The sequence below is a fragment of the Triticum aestivum genome, chromosome 1D, assembly GCF_018294505.1.
Source record: "Triticum aestivum cultivar Chinese Spring chromosome 1D, IWGSC CS RefSeq v2.1, whole genome shotgun sequence".
NCBI classification, from domain to species: Eukaryota; Viridiplantae; Streptophyta; class Magnoliopsida; order Poales; family Poaceae; genus Triticum; species Triticum aestivum.
Window position 1 is genome coordinate 59743077 of NC_057796.1, and position 19425 is coordinate 59762501.

Genomic DNA, 19425 nt, shown 5'->3' on the forward strand with positions numbered 1-19425 from the left:
CCCAATTCATCTCACAAAAATACTACATGTCCCTAGTGCATCTAAAAATCTTCTTTCCGTCCATCGTATTGCTATTGACAATCATGTGTTCCTCGAGTTTCACCCCTTTTTCTTTTTGATCAAGGATCAGGCAACGAAGAAGGTTCTCTATCGAGGTAGATGCGTTCGAGGGCTTTACCCGTTGATTCCGGAGTTTAGAAGATTCAATAAGCAAGCATATGGTGTCACCAAACTCTCAATGACGAGGTGGCACGATAGACTAGGGCATGCATCTTTTTCTTTAGTTGAACAATTGCTTAGGAAGAATAAGCTCCCATATGTTGGAGAGCGTGATATTGAATCCATTTGTGATTCTTGTCAAAGAGCTAAAAGTCATCAGCTACCCTATCGAATTTCTACTAGTATTTCTACCAAACCTTTGCAACTCATTTTTTCTGATGTGTGGGGGCCTGCCCCCAGTTCAGTTGGTAGGCATATATACTATGTTAGTTTTATCGATGACTATAGCAAGTACTCCTGGATCTATCTTCTTAAGAAACGATCCAATGTTTTTCAAGTGTTTCAAAACTTCCAAGCTCTCGTTGAATGAAAGTTTGATAGCAAAATTGTTGCTTTCCAATCTGATTAGGGAGGGGAGTACGAAAAATTAAACTCCTTTTTCCAAACTCTCGGTGTCTCTCACCAAGTGTCATGTCCTCATGCCCATCAACAAATGGGTCTGCTGAACGCAAACACCGACACATTGTTGAGGTTGGCCTTCCCCTTTTAGCCGGTGCATCCATGCCCCTTAAATTTTGGGACGAAGACTTTCTAGCCGCCGTTCACATCATCAACATGTTGCCTAGTAAAGTCATCAACAATGAAACTCCAGTTGAAAGACTCCTCCATACCAAACCAGACTATACATCACTTCGTGTCTTTGGTTGTGCAAGCTGGCCAAATCTTAGGCCATACAATCAGCGCAAACTTATGTTTCGATCAACACAATGTGTTTTCCTAGGCTATAGTCCTCAACACAAGGGTGTCAAATGCCTAGATGTTCCCACTGGACGCGTCTATATATCTCGTGACGTTGTTTTTGATGAAACCAAATTTCCTTTCGCTGATCTACACCCCAATGCCGGTGCACTACTTCGCAAAGAAATCCTTCTTCTACCTCCAAGTCTAGTCGACAATCATGGGGAACAGAACTGTAATGATCACATGACTAATCCTCCTAATACCTTGGCTGAATTGTGTGATGATGCAGACCAGAACAGTGAAGGCGATGCAGCAAACAGACTTGAAAATGATGAAGAAATTGCCCAAACAGGGCGATATTTTATGTGCAGGGACTCAGGGGACAAATCTACATCGGGATCGCCTCCCCGTCAGGACGACAGGCTATCCCCTTTGGGATCCACCCCTTCTGCACGCGTGTGGGCCGCGGGTTCTAGCGATCTGCCCGACAGCGACCGCGCCAGCCGCTCCAGCCCGGCCACGCGGCGCGCCTCCACCGACCCAGAGTCTTCCTCCGACCCGCACCAATCACCGGCCGCCGCGTGGCGGTCTCCAAGTCGCTTCCCCGACTCTGTCCGCTGCTATGCGCGTCGACTGCACCAACCGACCGGCACGGGATCCCGTGAGCCGATCGACGCAGGCACTGCGGCTCTGACGCCCCCCCCCCCCCGGTCCGGACTCTGGCGCAGCCCCGTCTGTGCCTCAGGATGCAGCCACGCCCGGATCTTCTGTGCTGCAACACGTTGCTTCAACACGCTCGTCAGCCATAGACAATCCTGATTCATAGGCGCCTGCTCCATCATCCGCCTCGGGATCACCCGGGGGGACTGCTGCTGATTCTCCAGGATCCTCTGCGACTGTTGCTGATACAGCGCCTCCTACACCACCTCGGACACGTCTTCAGAGAGGGGTAACTCAACCTGTTAATTATAAGAAAATTCTCAAGTTTGGTCTGGCATGTTCCACAGGTGAACCACAGTCTTTGCACGAGGCACTTGGTGACACACGTTGGAAACAAGCTATGGATGAAGAATACAAGGCACTTATGAAAAACAACACCTGGCACTTAGTTCCCCCACAACAAAGTAAAAATCTTATTGACTGTAAGTGGGTTTTCAGGATCGAAAAAAGGTCTGATGGAACTATTGATCGCTACAAAGCCCGACTTGTTGCAAAAGGCTTCAAGCAACGTTATGGTTTAGATTACGAGGACACCTTCAGTCCTGTTGTCAAAGTTGCAACTATATGCTTGGTTCTGTCTATTGCCGTATCCAGGGGATGGACTCTCAGGCAATTAGATTGTTCATAACGCGTTCCTGCATGGTGTTCTAGAAGAGGAAGTATATATGAAGCAACCTCCTTGGTTTGAAAACAAGAACACTCCCTTTCATGTGTGCAAGCTCGACAAAGCATTATATGGGCTCAAGCAAGCTCCCAGGGCCTGGTACTCACGACTCAGTCAGAAAGTGCAGTCACTTGGTTTTATTCCATCCAATTCCGATACATCTTTGTTCATCTACAATAAGTCAAACACAGCTATATTTGTGCTTATCTATGTTGATGACATTATTGTTACGAGCTCATCTGATGATGCAGCGACACGGTTGCTAAAGGACTTGGGTGCAGAATTTGCACTCAAAGACCTAGGAGATCTGCACTTCTTCCTAGGTATTGAAGTCAAGAAACTTGGAGATGGACTTCATCTCTCTCAGGAGAAATATGCCAATGATCTTGTAAAAAGAGTTGGACTACAAGGATGTAAGCCATCACCAACCCCTTTGTCTAGTACAGAAAAATTGTCTCTTGCGGAAGGAGAACTCTTGAATCAGGAAGATAGCACCTACAGAAGTCTAGTAGGTGCACTTCAGTACTTGACAATTACCAGGACATATATTTCCTTTGTTGTTAACAAAGTTTGCCAGTTTCTTCATGCACCCACCACAAGTCATTGGACTACTGCAAAGCGTATAGTCAGATATGTGAAAGCCACTCTGAATGTTGGTCTTAGCTTTAAGAAGTCTTCATCTACCCTTGTTAGTGCCTTCTCAGATTCTGATTGGGCAGGAGATATTGATGATAGACGCTCAACTGGTGGCTTTGCGATAATTTTTGGACCTAATCTCATATCTTGGTGTGCAAAGAAGCAGGCTACTGTCTCAAGATCAAGCACAGAAGCAGAATACAAGGCATTCAGATGCTACAGCTGAGATAATCTGGGTACAGTCCATACTCAAGGAACTTGGTATAAGACAGAGTCAAACTCCTTGTCTTTGGTGTGACAACCTTGGTGCCACGTATTTGGCTGTTAATCCTGTTTTTCATGCAAGAACAAAACATATTGAGATAGATTTCCATTTTGTTCGAGAAAGAGTTGCTAACAAAAGATTGGAGATCCGTTTTGTTCATTCCAGAGATCAAGTTGCAGATTGATTCACCAAGGCTTTATCAACAAGGAGTTTTGAAGAATTCAAGCGTAATCTCAACTTGACCAAGTTGTGATTAAGGGAGCGTGTTGTTAGAATAAATCCGAGGCATACCGTCGATCATCCGAGAACCAAGCAATCACACGAGCACGACACCGAGATTTGTTAACGAGGTTCACCGATATGGCTACATCCCCGGGGCCTGACTACGGGCGCTCCTCCCCGTGACACCGTCACAATACCGCACCCGGTCACCCTGGACACCGGCACATGCCGCCCGCTTCCCCTGCGTTCCGGTGCTATTATGTTGGCATAGGTTACATCGTGTGTCTACCCTCGCTATATAAGAGAGGCCTAGGATACAAGTGTCCTACTAGGACACAACTCCACATCCTATGTAAACACAATACAACTACAAGTCCAACTGTAACCTACCTTGTACACAATATTCGACACAACTCTAACAAACTCCACCTTGATGAATATTCTCCACCACCTTGAGTTCGTCAATGCGTCAAACTTCCATGTACATTGGACTTGAGCTTATCCCATGAGTACTGCTGCTACTCCAAAGACTCCATGTGACTCCACCTGCAACTTATAGTCCCTTCTTTTCTTGACCACAGTCAACACTCGAGCAAAATTAAGTTTCTTGTTACTCTAGTTTGTGCTCCCAACTTTCAGAGTATCAGTCCAACGTCATCACACACTGATCACTGACCTGCGTGAAAGTGAACAACTCACATATTGGGTGTCACACATAAGAGTTACCTGAACTCAACATCACCGCTCCTTTCTTGACCACCTGTCTGAAACTTGAAGGAATTTCACCGTTGCTTGTAGTCATCCCGAGTCAAATTCGCAGTTATCTCACCACATGTATGACCACCAGAGCCCTGGCCCGTCTCCATGTCCTGTGCGCGCCGCACGCCTCGCCGCTATTACCGCGTCGAGCCTCCGCTATCCCGGTCGAGTCTTAAGGGTCGCGAACCCACACCACTCAACCCCACTGCAGAGTACCATCGATCATCGCCGACCGCTGACGAGTTTCACGCTTCCATCAGACCACTGGGCTCCAGTCCGAACTACATGTCACTCGCTTTTTTCCCGCTGAATAGGCTCAATCAGCACTGAGTGAAGTCCCCCAGACTCCAGCTCCACCTTCAACATGACTCCATGGTAGATGATCAGTCCACCCTTGCGCCCCATCGACATCAAGCTCCGTGTGTACATCACCTTGAATCAACCCCACGCCATGGTCTTGTCGAAGTCACACAAGCCTCGGGCTTGTGCCACGTGTTTCCACGCCCCAGAAGTCGGTCACCATCGGCATCACGCTCCTATGTCGGCGCCGCCGATCCCACACCGTCTTCTGTATCAACCGACTTGCGTCGACCCCGTCAGACCATCTAGGCCAACCCAGCCGAACTTGTCCGACTGCAACGACACGCTCAAGGGTCCCAAATCTTCTTTCACGAATTTCCATCCATCACATGATAATTCCAACTCAGCTGACATGACTTCCCGCAACACCCTCAAGCATCCATGTTGTGCCAACAAATCTTTCACCCTGTCTTCCATAACCCAAGGTTTTCAGTTTCGTCGAACTTCTCCACCTCAAACCTGGTACCCGTTGGCGCCATAGTTCTTTATACAGCAAACCCTATGAAAAATTATCTGAGCTTTCCACGCGATGCCCCAAATACACGAACAGAATCAGACTCTCCGGTCCTTTGCATACTACTAGCAATTCCAACCAAAAAATCCTTCCGGTCTTCACGTGTTCTGCTCCTGTCTTGGCTCAACTCTGATGCTAGCGCTGCCTTTGCCAAAGCTTTGCAACGGATGCACAACACACGATGGATTTCCTTCTTCGCCAGTTGATTTGCCTGCCTCTCTTCCGTGTCATACGTAGAGACTCGGTCTCTTTTTTTCTCAAAACAAATCTCACTCAGCACGTTGCCTTTCTTGCTTCCAATTGTACACGTATCGCTAAAATTTGCACGCCGCGACCGATCGAGTCTACGCTCATCCATCTTTGCACGCGTCCTTCCGCCGTTGGGCTGCCTGCTCGCGTCCCTGCTGGACCGCAGCTGCTTGGCCCAGCTGCCTTGCCGCGCTGCCGTAGGCCACGTCCCGACCTCGCCGACTCCGAGTACCTATCCACTCGGGTTGTTCGACCGCGCCGTTTCTTCAGATCTCGCCGACGATTAATTCTTCCACGTTACCTTCGCCTCTAGATCAACTGAAACAGCCTCGTAACCTAGCTCATGATACCACTTGTTAAAATAAATCCCAGGCATAACGTCGATCATCCGAGAATCAAGTAATCACACGAGCACGACACCAAGATTTGTTAACGAGGTTCACCGATATGGCTACATCCCCGGGGCCTGATTACGGGCGCTCCTCCCCGTGACACCGTCACAATACCGAACCCGGTCGCCCTGGACACCGGCGCATGCCGCCGGCTTCCCCTGCGTTCCGGTGCTATTATGTTGGCATAGGTTATATCGTGTGTCTACCCTCGCTATATCGCTATATAAGAGAGGCCTAGGATACAAGTGTCCTACTAGGACACGACTCCACATCCTATGTAAACACAATACAACTACAAGTCCAACTGTAACCTACCTTGTACACAATATTCGACACAACTCTAACAGATGTTAAACATATTGTAACGTGACATACATTGTAACGTAGTTAGGATCGATCTCTATGGTCCTGTAACCGTAGCCTTATCTCTCCCTCTCTTTGCTTGGTTCAATATTTGTAATCCCAACCAATTGTATGCGCTATCCAGGGAGGTGCGCCCCTACTATATAACACGCAGCGCGTCCCTCCAACGAGGTAAGATGCTTAAGCCAATCTTCACATAATTAACAAACTATTGGGAGATCGACAAATAATAGATGCTAAGAGACCGACCAGTGGACTGCTCCTAGAAGTATAGATCCAAACTTCTCTGAACAAAATCCAATGCATTGATATGTATAAAATACAGCAGAACTGATCCAATCCTAAAATGTGATGGTTAATTGGTTACTAATTCTAGATCAAGTTGAACTTTAGATTCGATAATAAAAAATAATTAGGGAAAGAGTCATGCATTACCCGTTGAGCCTGCACACGAGAACATTGACGCCAATGATAGGGAGCAGTCAGTTTGCACACTACAATCAAATTCCTTGCGCTTAGGGTGGCACTACAGATGTTGAGAAGACAAAAGAGACAATAAGGAGAGTAGTTTGTTACATGCGAGCATATCCCAACTGCACTGCCTCTTCTTCGTCTCCCACCTCACACCATGCCGACCGGCTCGCCGGGCTCCAGGCTAGAGGAAAAGCAGGAGGGCTATTCGGCGGGCGGCGGCAAGATCTTGGTGGCTCGCAACAATGCTAGGTGGCGGGCAGCCGCAGGCGGGAGAAGCCCATGCGGACGGTTGGTGTTGCTCGGCCAAGCGAAGCCCATGCGGGAGCCAGCAGCACACTATGGGCATGTGATGGTTCCGTCCAGGCACGATGCGGTGGAGCAACATCCAACCCCATTTTGGCATCGAGGTCGCTCGCGCTGGAGCGAGTAGGTGGAAAGATGAGATGCGTTGGGAAGTGAGAGACCACGATGCACCTGGGCTCTTCGTCGAGTTATAAACGGGATGCGCCATCCGTTACGAATAGGAAGCAATGGGTTGCTTCAGTGACCAGGGCTGCAACGCATCAAGTACATGAATGAATCGTAACGTATGGATTCAGTGGCCAGGATGGTAACGTACTATGAATAACTGAATCCTGTGGAAACGACGGGTCACTCCGGTGAACAGGATCCTTGTGTATTAAGGAAAACTTCAAGTCCCACGATTTGTTAATGAAATTGTGTGTGCGCCAGCTGTAAAAATAGAGATGATGTGCCTGCAAATGGAATCTGTTTTTGCTTAGGTGGCATGGTTGATGATGTGGACAGCTCGCATGTTGAGATAAATCAAGTAGTGGGGGTGAATTTCTTAAGTATATAGGATTCTCCAACACTGTTTCGCCAACATTGCAAATTAAAAGAATAAAGATCTCTAAATCCCATTCCTCCCTCACTTTTTGGATAACAAAGTTTCCACCAAGCATACCAATGCATCTTTTTGTGTTCCTCGTCATCTCCCCACCAGAATTGGGCAATAATATCAGTTATCTCCTTACATATGCCTTTAGGAATGCAAAACACAAACATAGCAAAAACAGGAATAGCTTGAGCCACAACTTTAAGTAGAATCTCCTTACCCCTTGTAGACGATTGTTTTTCCATCCATCCTTGGATTCGTTGTCTAATTCTGTCACAAAAGTGTCTGAAGCAATCACTCCTATCTGCCCCAACTAATGTACGTAATCCCAAATGTTTATTAGAAAGTGCCTCAGTATCAATATTTAACTCTTAAAAAAATTTCAGATCTCGTGAGGACACTTGTATTAGGACTGAAGTAAATGCTTGATTTTGCCAAACTCACCATCTGACCCAAACTCTAGCAGTAGGTATCTAGAACTTGTTGTAAGGGAGCTACATTTAAAACATTTGCTTTCATGAGAATCAAAGAATCGCCAGGAAATAAAAGGTGTGATACAGACGGTGCATTTCTACACACTATAACCCCCTCTATGCCACCGACTTCTTTTTCAAACTGCAATAAACTAGACAATCCCTCTGCGCAAAGGAGGAATAGATATGGGGACAAAGGGTCCCCTTGCCTAATCCCCCTGCCATGGGTAAATATATCAGTCTCATGTGAATTGAATCTTACTTTATGCCGCACTTATTCAACGCAAGCCATCATCATCTCAATCCATTGTTCATGGAATCCAAGCTTCTGCATCATGTTTCTCAGAAATATCCATTCAACCCGATCATAAGCTTTATGCATATCCAGTTTAACCACACACAAACCTGCTTAGCCAGATCTTTTATTTTTAATCTTATGCACGCATTCATAAGCAATAAGAATATTATCCGATATGAGTCTCCCTAGGACGAAAGCACTCTGGGTTGGGGAGACTATTTCAGGGAGAATGCTTTTTAATCTCAGTGAATGCATTTTTTATATGATTTTGTATAGGACATTGCATAAACTAATGGGTTTGAATTGTGTTACCGGTTCTGGAGTGTCAATCTTTGGGATCATAACAATGCATGTATCATTCCACTCCGCTGGTATTTGCTGAGAATTGATTGCTAAAAGGACTTCATTAGTGATCTCATCTCCCAAGATGTGCCAATATTTTTTAAAGAAAACCACATGAAGGCCATCCGGACCCGGCGGTTTTAAATCACCAATACTGAAAACTGCTTTACGTACATCCTCTGCTATGAATGGAGATAACAAAAACTCATTCATTTGCGACGTTACTTTTGTATTCACTTTCTCTCACAGTACCAGATCTGTTTGTTGGACTTCAGATGTGAAAAGGTTAGTAAAATAATTTTGAATATGAGGAGACAAGGCAGCTGTACCTTCCAACTCATTCCCACCATCAACTTTCAGTTTTTTAATAAAATTCTTCTTCCTCCTAGCAGATGCATCAGCGTGAAAAAATTCCAGTCTCCTTTTTTTAACCAGTTGGTCGTTGATCTTTGCTGCCATTGGATCTCCTCCAGTTCTAACAGATATCCAATTAACTCTGCCAATTCTTTTTTCACTGCACCATTTTCATCATTAATTTATAGGTCCAGACATAGCTCCCTCAAGATCTCTCTGGGCTTTTCGAAGTCGTTTTTTCTTTTTTTCTTCACAACCCTTTGGTCCCAATCATGGAATTGACTATGCATCCGTGTAAGCTTTTCATATACTGAATTTGCTGTCAGGTCGGCCGAAACCATTGTCCATGCATCTAATACAGTGTCAGAACCATCTAGCTTCGAATCTTTTTACATGCACTTCACTCCCAGCCTGTTGCGAAGCACTCAAGTACTCCGTCTCAACTAAGAGGGGGCGGTGATCAGAATGATTGTACTGTAGATTTTCAAGCGCAGCATGAGGGAACAACATAGACCATGAATTATTTACTAGCCCACGGTCATGACAAGTGAAGCAATCGCCTACAAACCCAAGATCTTTCAGATTGCAGTCATCTTTTTCGGACTCGAATGCATGCATATTGTTGTGGGCGTGGGTTCCCCATCTCTTTCTCATGTAAAAACTGAATCTCATTCAAATCACCTATTAGCAACCATGGCAAACTGTTACTTCGGTGTATTTGCCTCATCGGTTCCATGTTTTGTACTTATTCTCCCAACAGAATTCGCCATACATACCAGTCAATCTCCACTCTTGATTTTGTCCATCCTCTACTCTGACATCAATAAACATTGGGTCCAAATCAAGCCTATGAACGTTGATATCCTTTTTCCAGTACAGTGCCAATCCACCCTTCCTACCATCACTCTCACAAACTAGTTTATGATCCATCTTAAGCCGTTTCCGTAAACATTCTGCCGGATAACTCTTGAGGTACGTCTTCGACAAAAACAGCACATCGGGGTTACATTTACGTTGGACATCGAACAATGCTTGAATTGCCAGGGCGTTCCTAAGTCCCCGACAATTCCACGCTAGCAGTTTCATTGCGTCCAAAACAATCCAGAACAGACTGAATTCTCCGTCAAGATCAAAGGCACATCCACGTACTAAACAGACCACAAAACCAACTACTCCAGCAACAAAACTCCACGACACTAAGACTCTGAATGTCCCTGGAGCGAAACACTAGACGACTAGGTGAGCCGACTAGGACAACGGATCCATGCCCAGACCTGAACTGTTAGAGTTAAGCACGACTCGGTTAGCTTGTCCGGCACGGATAGGATACAGTAACCGTGTAGGTATAGGTTTAGTAGCTAGGTTTGCTACTATATATACTTACGTGTACCCCTTGTAAGCAATCACAACGAACCAGATCAATACAAGAGAAAAGAAAAGCCCAGGAGCGACACGCCCCTGTAGCTATCACCAAAAGATGTTTCCTCTGTCCAGTTTGTTTCGTACGCAAGTGTTTCGCCGACCACGTCGAAGTTCATCGAGAGATCAGCCGATCCTAGCGTTAGTCAAAGCCCAGGTTCAAGTACGTATGTTACGTGCATGCTGGTCTACTATTCATCAATCAAGCTGATTGTTTGACTGTCTAGCTAGCTTGCACATAGTGCTCCTGGGAGTTTTGGTCTTGGGATCAAAAGCCAACAGTTGGTATATAGAGTCTCGACGATCTACGATGACGGACAGCGACGCTGAGTCGGTCAAGTCCGGTAACGGCGGTTCCAAGGGGAACAAGTCCGGCAACGGCGGTTCCAAGGCGAACAAGAACAGCGACAAGGTGAAGAAGGGCGGCAAGTCAGCGACTAGTGGTGGAGGAACGGGCGGCGCCAACGTACTGGCGCATCGCAACATCCCCATCCAGTACCCGATGCTCACCGACGCCAACTACGACGTGTGGGCGGTGAAGATGAAGATTATTCTCCGAACCCTTCAAGTGTGGGAGGCCATCATGGACGACGAGTGCGATGAAGGTGCCATGGCCGCCATAGCCCAGTCTGTGCCGGATTCCGTGCTGATGACATTGGCGGAGTTCGAGACAGCAAGAGAGGCGTGGAACGCACTCAAAGAGATGAGGATTGGAGAAGATCACGTCACGAAGGCTCGGGCACAAGTGCTGAAGCGCCAATTTCACAAGTTGCAGATGGAGGAAACTGAATCGGTGAACGACTATGCCATGTGTCTGACTACTTTGGTGGGAGAGATCCGCGCGCTTGGTGCAAAGCTCGAGGAGACCGAGATTGTGGAGAAGTTTTTCAGTTCGGTGACTGATAAATTCACATACATCATCGGCACGCTTGAGCAGCTTTACGACATTGATGACATTACCATAACGGAGGCAATCGGACGCTTGCAGACGTGGGGAGAGAATGCTCGTGGTTGTCGGGGCAAAGGAGGAGGTAATGACCAACTCATCGCGCGCAGATTGGGAGTCCCCAAGTAGCAAAGGAAGGCGCAACATTGGCGAAGGCTCAAGCAACGCGATGCGCGGCGGACAAACCGAAGAAGGCCAAGGAAAAGGCAAGCCACAAGGTCGTGGTAAGGCGGACCGATCTAAAGAGCGGAAGCCACGGAACTTGGATATGTCCGAGGTCAAGTGCTATAACTGCAACGAGATGGGTCACTTTGCGAAGGATTGTCTGGAGCCTAACAAGCGGGAGATCGAAGCAAGTTTGGCGAAGCAGGAAGACGAATGTCCAGGTCTTCTGATGGCCGAAGTTTGTGATCTCGTCCAAACTATGGTTGTGAAACCAAGCCGGAAGGTGCTACTTCATGAGAAGAAAGTAATACCGAAGTTATCCGGAAACCAGAACGGGTCGTGGTATCTAGACACAGGTGCCAATAACCACATGACGGGGTGCAAGGAGAAGTTTCTCGAGCTAGAATATGATGTTCAAGGCTCGGTCAAGTTCGGTGATGGTTCAAATGTGGAGATTTACGGGCAAGGTTCTGTCCTCTTCGAGGGTCTCACAGGAGAACATCGCATACTCACCGGAGTGTACTACATCCCACGGCTTCGCAACAACATCATCTCTGTCGGGAAACTTGACGAGAATGGATGCAAGGTGGATATTGAGAACGGAGTGATGACGATCTTCGACAACCTCCGAAACGTGCTAGCCCGTGTGAATCGCACGCGGAACAGGCTCTATATCTTCAACCTTGATCAATCACAACCGGAGTGTTGCCTCGTCAAGAGTGATGATGATTCATGGTTATGGCATGCTAGATTTGGACACGTTAACTTCTACGCCTTGAAGAAGATGTCGAAGATGGAGATGGTATCTGGGATGCCGTTTATTGACCATGTTGACTGAGTATGTGATGGGTGCTTGGTCGGAAAATAGCACCGCAGGCCGTTCCCTGCTTAGTCTACCTATCGTGCAAGTGATGCACTCGAGCTGCTCCATGGTGATCTATGTGGCCCTATCACCCCAGCAACTCACGGAGGAAAGAAGTATTTCTTCCTAGTGGTAGATGACTACTCGAGATATATGTGGGTCGTTCTCCTATGATCTAAAGATGAGGCGTTTGAAGCATTTAAGAAGCTGAAGGCTGCAACGGAGATGGAACACAAGCTGAAGGTTCGTGCTCTACGGACAGATCGCGGCAGAGAGTTTACGTCGAACGAGTTCAACAACTACTGCGAGAAGATTGGCGTAAAGAGGTTCCTCACGGAACCTTCTACGCCACAGCAGAACGGGGTTGTTGAAAGGTGCAATCGAACCGTCGTTGACATGGCAAGGAGCTTACACAAGAGCAAGAATCTGCCGGGGACTTTTTGGGAGAAGTTGTCTCGACAGCGGTCTATCTTCTCAACCGGGCTCCAATGAAGGCAGTGATCGACAAGACTCTGTATGAAGCAATTTACGGACCGAAGCCAAATGTATCTCATGTACGGATATTTGGGTGCGTGGCGCATGTGAAGACGGCGGAGCCGCATCTCTCAAAGCTTGTCGATCGTAGCACCAAGATGGTGTTCATTGGATACGAGAGGAGTTCCGGCACCAAGGCATACCGCTTCTACGATCCACGAACCAAGCATCTACGGATTTCACGCGACGTCGTGTTTGAAGAAAACCAAGCGTGGAATTGGAGCGCAACAGCCAACGATGCTCCAAACGGTAACATATTCACAGTTGAATTTCCAACTAATGATGATGTAGGGGAGGACGTCCAGGTGGTTGGCAAGACGCCCAACCAAGGTGACCGCAACGGTAGTGATCACCATGGTGCCGCCACCGACGACGATGCGCATGGGTCGCAAGGTGATAGCGACGACGACGCGCATGACACGGGTAGAGATCTCGGCAACGACATCGACAACGAGGCGCATAGTGGTGATGACAATCAAGATGATGGTCACGATAACGACGACTACGCCGACGACGAGGACGCCAACGATCCGGCATCTACCACGCCCGAGACTCAACGATCTTCCTCAAGTGCATCGACGCCGACACAATTTGTGTCGCCTCCTTCGCAAGCCACAACGGATTCTTCTGGGCCTCGTCGCTACAAGACCCTCAAGAAAGTCTACAAGTACGCAAAGCCAGTTACGCTCGAGTACTCCGATTTGTGTTTACTCGGAGTTGAGGAGCCGGCTAACTTCGTAGAGGCGAGCAAAAGTTCAAGTTGGATGCACGCCATGGATGAGAAGATGAAGGCGATCAAGAGCAATGGTACGTGGACTTTGGTAACCCGACCTCCTAACCAAAAGGCCATAGGTTTGAAGTGGGTTTACAAGTTACAGAAGGACACGAAGGGTGCAATTGTGAAGGACAAGGCAAGACTCGTTGCAAAGGGTTACGTACAACGTCAAGGAGTTGACTATGAGGAGGTGTTTGCACCGGTTGCTCGAATCGAGACGGTGAGAGTGCTCCTAGCTTTGGCAGCACAAGAGGATTGGAAGGTTCATCATATGGATGTGAAATCCGCTTTCCGCAACGGCGACCTCAAAGAAGAAGTGTACGTGGAACAACCCCTCGGCTACGAGAAGAAAGGCGAAGAAGCGAAAGTTTATAAGCTCAAGAAGGCACTTTACGGGTTGAAGCAAGCGCCAAGAGCTTGGGACTCAATGTTAGACCGGAGTTTGGTCTCGCACGAGTTTATAAGAGGTCCCCTCGAGGTTCTGAAAGACAGTCTATCAAGCACCGAAGAACAGATGAAGTTTGAAGATGCGACCAACGAGGAGTGTTGCCATCAAGCTATGGATGAGCTAATGGCAGTAAATTCAATCCCTGAAACGCTACGAAGAACGGCGAAAGCAATGCTGGCGATAATGCCTATGAGTAGCAGCAGTCGAGTTTGGGATCTAGGTCATAATAAGAATGTCATGCTTAAGGGGGTGAATGTTAGAGTTAAGCACGACTCGGTTAGCTTGTCCGGCACGGATAGGATACAGTAACCGTGTAGGTATAGGTTTAGTAGCTAGGTTTGCTACTATATATACTTACGTGTACCCCTTGTAAACAATCACAACGAACCAGATCAATACAAGAGAAAAGAAAAGCCCAGGAGCGACACGCCCCTGTAGCTATCACCAAAAGATTTTTCCTGTGTCCAGTTTGTTTCGTACGCAAGTGTTTCGCCGACCACGTCGAAGTTCATCGAGAGATCAACCGATCCTAGCGTTAGTGAAAGCCCAGGTTCAAGTACGTATGTTACGTGCATGCTGGTCTACTGTTCATCAATCAAGCTGACTGTTTCACTGTCTAGCTAACTTGCACATAGTGCTCCTGGGAATTTTGGTCTAGCGATCAAAAGCCAACATGAACCAACGCTCATGGAAGGCCTGGAGAAAAAACAGCCGATCTTACGAGCAAGATCGCTGGAGATGATTACGAACCTCATACTGCCATGCTGAGAGGTCGGAGAAAGCTACGACGTCACTGCCGCCGCTGCTGTGAACAAGACCTAGATCGGCTTTAGAGTCGCCACGTACGAGAGTTTCCTGACTGATCGGGGATAGTTGACTGCAACGAAAAACTTGGTGGCACTCATTCATCTCCGGTGGGAGATTGACTAGAGATTTGAGTGTGGATGTGCCATGGGAACCCGAGTAGCGGTGCTGGCATGTGGTTTAACTCTTCGGAAAGATGGCACTCATTATTCTGGAGGAATGCTGGCACAGGCTCACTGCAAGTCCAACTTTATGAAATTTACGCCTTGGAGCCTAGAAGAAGGACCAATTAGATCCGTGGAGGAGCGTCGATCCCATCCTATAGCAATCCTGAAGATGACTTTAGGCAAAATTTTGAGCATCTGTCCTAGTGGACGTCGATGTTTTACAGAATCTTCGTCGGACGGAGTATGTATCTTCGGAAAGATATCTCTGATCATTGGATCAACGGATTGATAATCAACAAAATTTGCACATCTAAAATTTCGCGCGCACGTCTCTACGAAATCACCGCGAACATGGGGAGGTGGGCCGTGGCGCCTCGATTTCCGCCCCAGACGTCGGCATCTGTCCCACCTTTGTATCGTGGAATTCCCAGGCACCGTTGGATCACTAAATCAACGGCGGCGGACTACCCCAACGGATTTACCCAGGGGTATAAATTGGAAAGCTTCCAGGGTGTGGCTAATGCAGCATGGCGCACAAAAGTGCCTCCGTCGAATGTGGGACCATCCTCTGCCTGGATTTCTAGCAGAGGTGACCAAGAAAGGAGAATATTTCAAGGAGCTGCTCCAAACTAAGGCGTAAAAAAAAAAACTGAGTGGAAACCCTCATGTCAAAGAGATCCGGGGGGTCGGTCTCACCGTTGGCATCGAGCTCGACGTGCCGGCTGGGCCTTTGGTCGATGCATGCTTGAATGCTGGTGTCTTTTTGCTGACAGCCGGGAAAGGCAATGTGGTGAGGCTTGTGCCTGCGCTCATCGTGTCGGAGAAGGAGCTGGAGCAAGCTGCAGAGGTGATAAGGGAATGTCTACCTGCTCTTGAAGCCTCTACCTCTTAGTGTAAACAAGATCTCTTACCAATATGATGAGATCTACTACATGTTGAAGTTTCTTTCAAAATTTGGAAGGGAATAAAATGTCATGTTGAACTATTGTGATGTTGAAGTCTTTTTCGAAGTTTGGATTGAAACAATTTCTGTGTTGTTGTCGGTATGAAATATTTTATTGACTAAGTTATATCTGCCTAAATTACAAGGACGGCATTGACATTGCACATCTCTTGACTGAAAACAATAACATCAGTTATGCAGAAGCCTCGCAAGCACTCCGACGATGGGCGCAACGGTGTAGGTTGATGGCTCTCCTTGCTGGTAATTCCCCCGAGAATCGTCGTAGTGGTCGTTGTTGTCGGGCCCTCCGACGATGGCGCCGTCGATCACATTCAAGTTGGGCGCAGACCTGTGGAAGTACTCGGATCCCTTGCCGCAGGAGATCTTCCTCGGGTTGTTCCTGATGGACGGCAGTGACGCGCCGCGGTGGTGCGGCTGCGATGGGTACCTCTTTCCGAGTTCCGACCCCAACCATGTAGCTCATCTTCATTGGGTTCTTGCCAAGGATGTAGTCCACCTGTGACCGTGCGAACGAGACGAGCTGCGCCGGCGGCAGCCTCACGCCGCCGCACTGCAGGGAAGCCCTCGCCGCCGCCAGGTGGTCGGCGTGCGTGACGAGGACGAACATCGCCGTCGTTACGTCCTGCAGGTTGGACCAGGGCTGCAGGTAGAGCATGCCGCCCGGGGGGAGCCGCCCGCTGCGGCCGTCACCGTGCTGAACGACGTTGCAGAGGAAGCTCTCCACGTTGCTTCTCATCTCGGCGTGGCGGCCGTTGTTCGGCAGCTTCCCTTGGAGGATGAGCTGCAGTATGGCCGGTATAGTCATCAGTTACTGAAGCTAACAGTTGCTGTCGATTCATCAGACCTACTAGGATCATCTGGTACATTTACCTTGGCGACCAGTGCCTGGGCTCCGACGAACTTGTCGTCCCAGGACAACGACTGCCGCCCACAGCAGCTCGTCCTGTTCCAAACAAGTTTCAGTATTTGCTTTACAATACTGCTATTTTTTATTCATTATGTGACATTAATTAGTGATGTGCTTCCTACCTCGTCGCTGCTGCTGCTGTAGAAACCTCTGGTCGATGGAATGCTGTTATGGTAGAGGCCACGGTGGTTCCTGGCGAACTGAAACAACTGCAGAAGCAACAAGTGACTCAAGAAATTAGCTGATTAATTTGACATACATTTTTAGCAATGATTAATTTGACATCCATTTTTAGCCACTATATGAGCACGACTCTATGAAATGGTTTGCTAAATAAATTCCCTCACGTTATTTTCAAATTGATTGTAGTCACAGAAACCGTCCAATTTGTGCTGTGCATGCATATAATTGCGCAATTAAAAGGGCAAATTAACATGTGCAGCGCTCTATTAATTTGTGCTGTGCATACGTGTGCCAAAACTCAAAACACGTAAAAATGTATGTAAAAATGCGCACCTGTTTCTCTGTGCAAGTAAAAATGCGCACCTGTTTCGCGTGCTTCAGAAGCGTCGACGCGTACCGGGGGTCGCCGCGCGGCCCCGTGAACGCGACGGAGGCCGCGGCCAGCGCCGCCGCCGTCTCCGCGGCGACGTCGGAGCCCGTGTGGGTGGCGTTCACCATGTAGGACCTCCGGGGCGTGTCCATGTCCTCGGGCCGCTCCCAGCACGCGTGGTCGGAGTTGCCGTCGCCGACGTTCACGTAGAGCACATCGGGGCGGGCGTGCGCCTTGACCAGGTAGTCGGCGCCCCAACGCACCGCCTGGAGCGCGTGGCCCAGCTCCCCCGCCGCGGCCAGCCGGGCCCGGTGCTCCACCACGCTCCACGACAGCATGGTCACCGTGAACGCCATGGGAAACCCGAACTTGACGTTGTCGCCGGAGTCGTAGTAGCCGCCCGTGAGATCCACCTGCACAACGATCGATCAAACATGTCAGCACCATGCACGAACCAAACACGTACAACGTACCACACATGCATGCATCGCCGACGTGCTTACCCCGTGGTCGGCGCCGTCCTTGAGGGCCGAGTTGCCGAGCCACTGGACGCGCTGGGTCGGCGGCAGCCTGCCGGAGCGCTGCGCCTCGAAGTAGAGCAGCGACTTGGTGAGCGCCGTGGCGTAGTCCCGCTGGGCGGCTTGGCACGCCGTGGTTGCCAAAAACCATACCACGGCGGCAACGAGCAGCACCCTAGCCCTTGCCACCATCTTCGTCGTCCTCGGTTAACTAGCTAGTTTCTCTACAACAAAAACTACTAGCTAGTTTCTTGTTAGGTCCTATCGTCGTATTGTACCACTGCCTTATGTGTGCAGTAGAGTGATCAGCGAGTATGCTCCTCCCGTCGACGGGACGTATTTATAGGCGCAAGAAAGGAGATGGGGTGAGAGGAACAAGGTTTCAATCCACTATGAATCGGTGAAAGAAATGCAAGCATTGATATCCTAGAATGATTACGCGCCATACATGCACGAGTATTGATTTGTTTTGACTATGTGCGGAGATTTTGCGACCTTCAGAAACCGGGTGCCAAATGTAAACATATCCACCCCGTATCTGAACTTATTTGGCGGAATTAACTTCACTGGAGAAGGTCGATATTTCCTACAGCCAGTTCATATATTTTTCGGACACGTTGCAGATCATGCCTTTATCGGTGCATATGGATCTCTTTTGGTAATAAAAGGACTATATTGATTACTCTAAGATTTTTATACTATCTTTGGAGATCGAAGAGTTAACATACAAGATGGTTAATGAAAAACGTCACACTGCGCTGTGCCTACGTGAGTTGATCTTCTTGAGTGAGAGAACGGATGGATATGTGGGAATCAATGGCCGGGCTCTTTAGCTTCTTGCACAATATGAGATGGGATTTTTACTACTCCAATAGCCAATAGATTAGCAGTAGTTTCTGGGCCTCATAGAAGGGGTTTGCTTCAATTGGCAACTTTTATGTTAGTTTGAGAAAACAAGATATCAATCCATGAGATAACACCTAAGCTCTCAGATGCAGAGGCCGGGGGTCATCCTTCTTTTCTAAAAAAAAAAACAAGCAACCAATACAATTAAAAAGCCAATTTAGAACATGAACAATGTGAGGGACGTCTAAGAAGAAAATAATTACTCTTTATAATAGATCTGATCCTTTTCGCATAAAAAAGAGGCCTATTTAGAACATGAGCAATGTGAGGGCCGTCTATGAAGAAAATAATAACATTCTTGCCTTTTTCCTTTTTTTTTGAGAGAATGACATTCTTGCTATTGTCCGTGCTCACTCTTCTTTTGCTCTTTTATCATGATTTTGTCCTGTCAAAGCGGTTTGACCATTAGTGCGACGTTGGATTGACAGTTCTGCCCTTGCGAGCCCACTCACTGATGCGTGGGACCCAGATCTAGCTCTATCACACTGGCCACTGCCATGTGGGACCCAATACATCT

At 48.0% G+C, this 19425-nt stretch overlaps 1 pseudogene; it reads right to left on the reverse strand.

The window, feature by feature from the left end:
* Window positions 1-16131: 16131 nt before the first annotated feature.
* LOC123165220 (endoglucanase 14-like) lies at window positions 16132-18194 on the reverse strand (annotated as a pseudogene).
* Between the last annotated feature and the right edge of the window lie 1231 nt (window positions 18195-19425).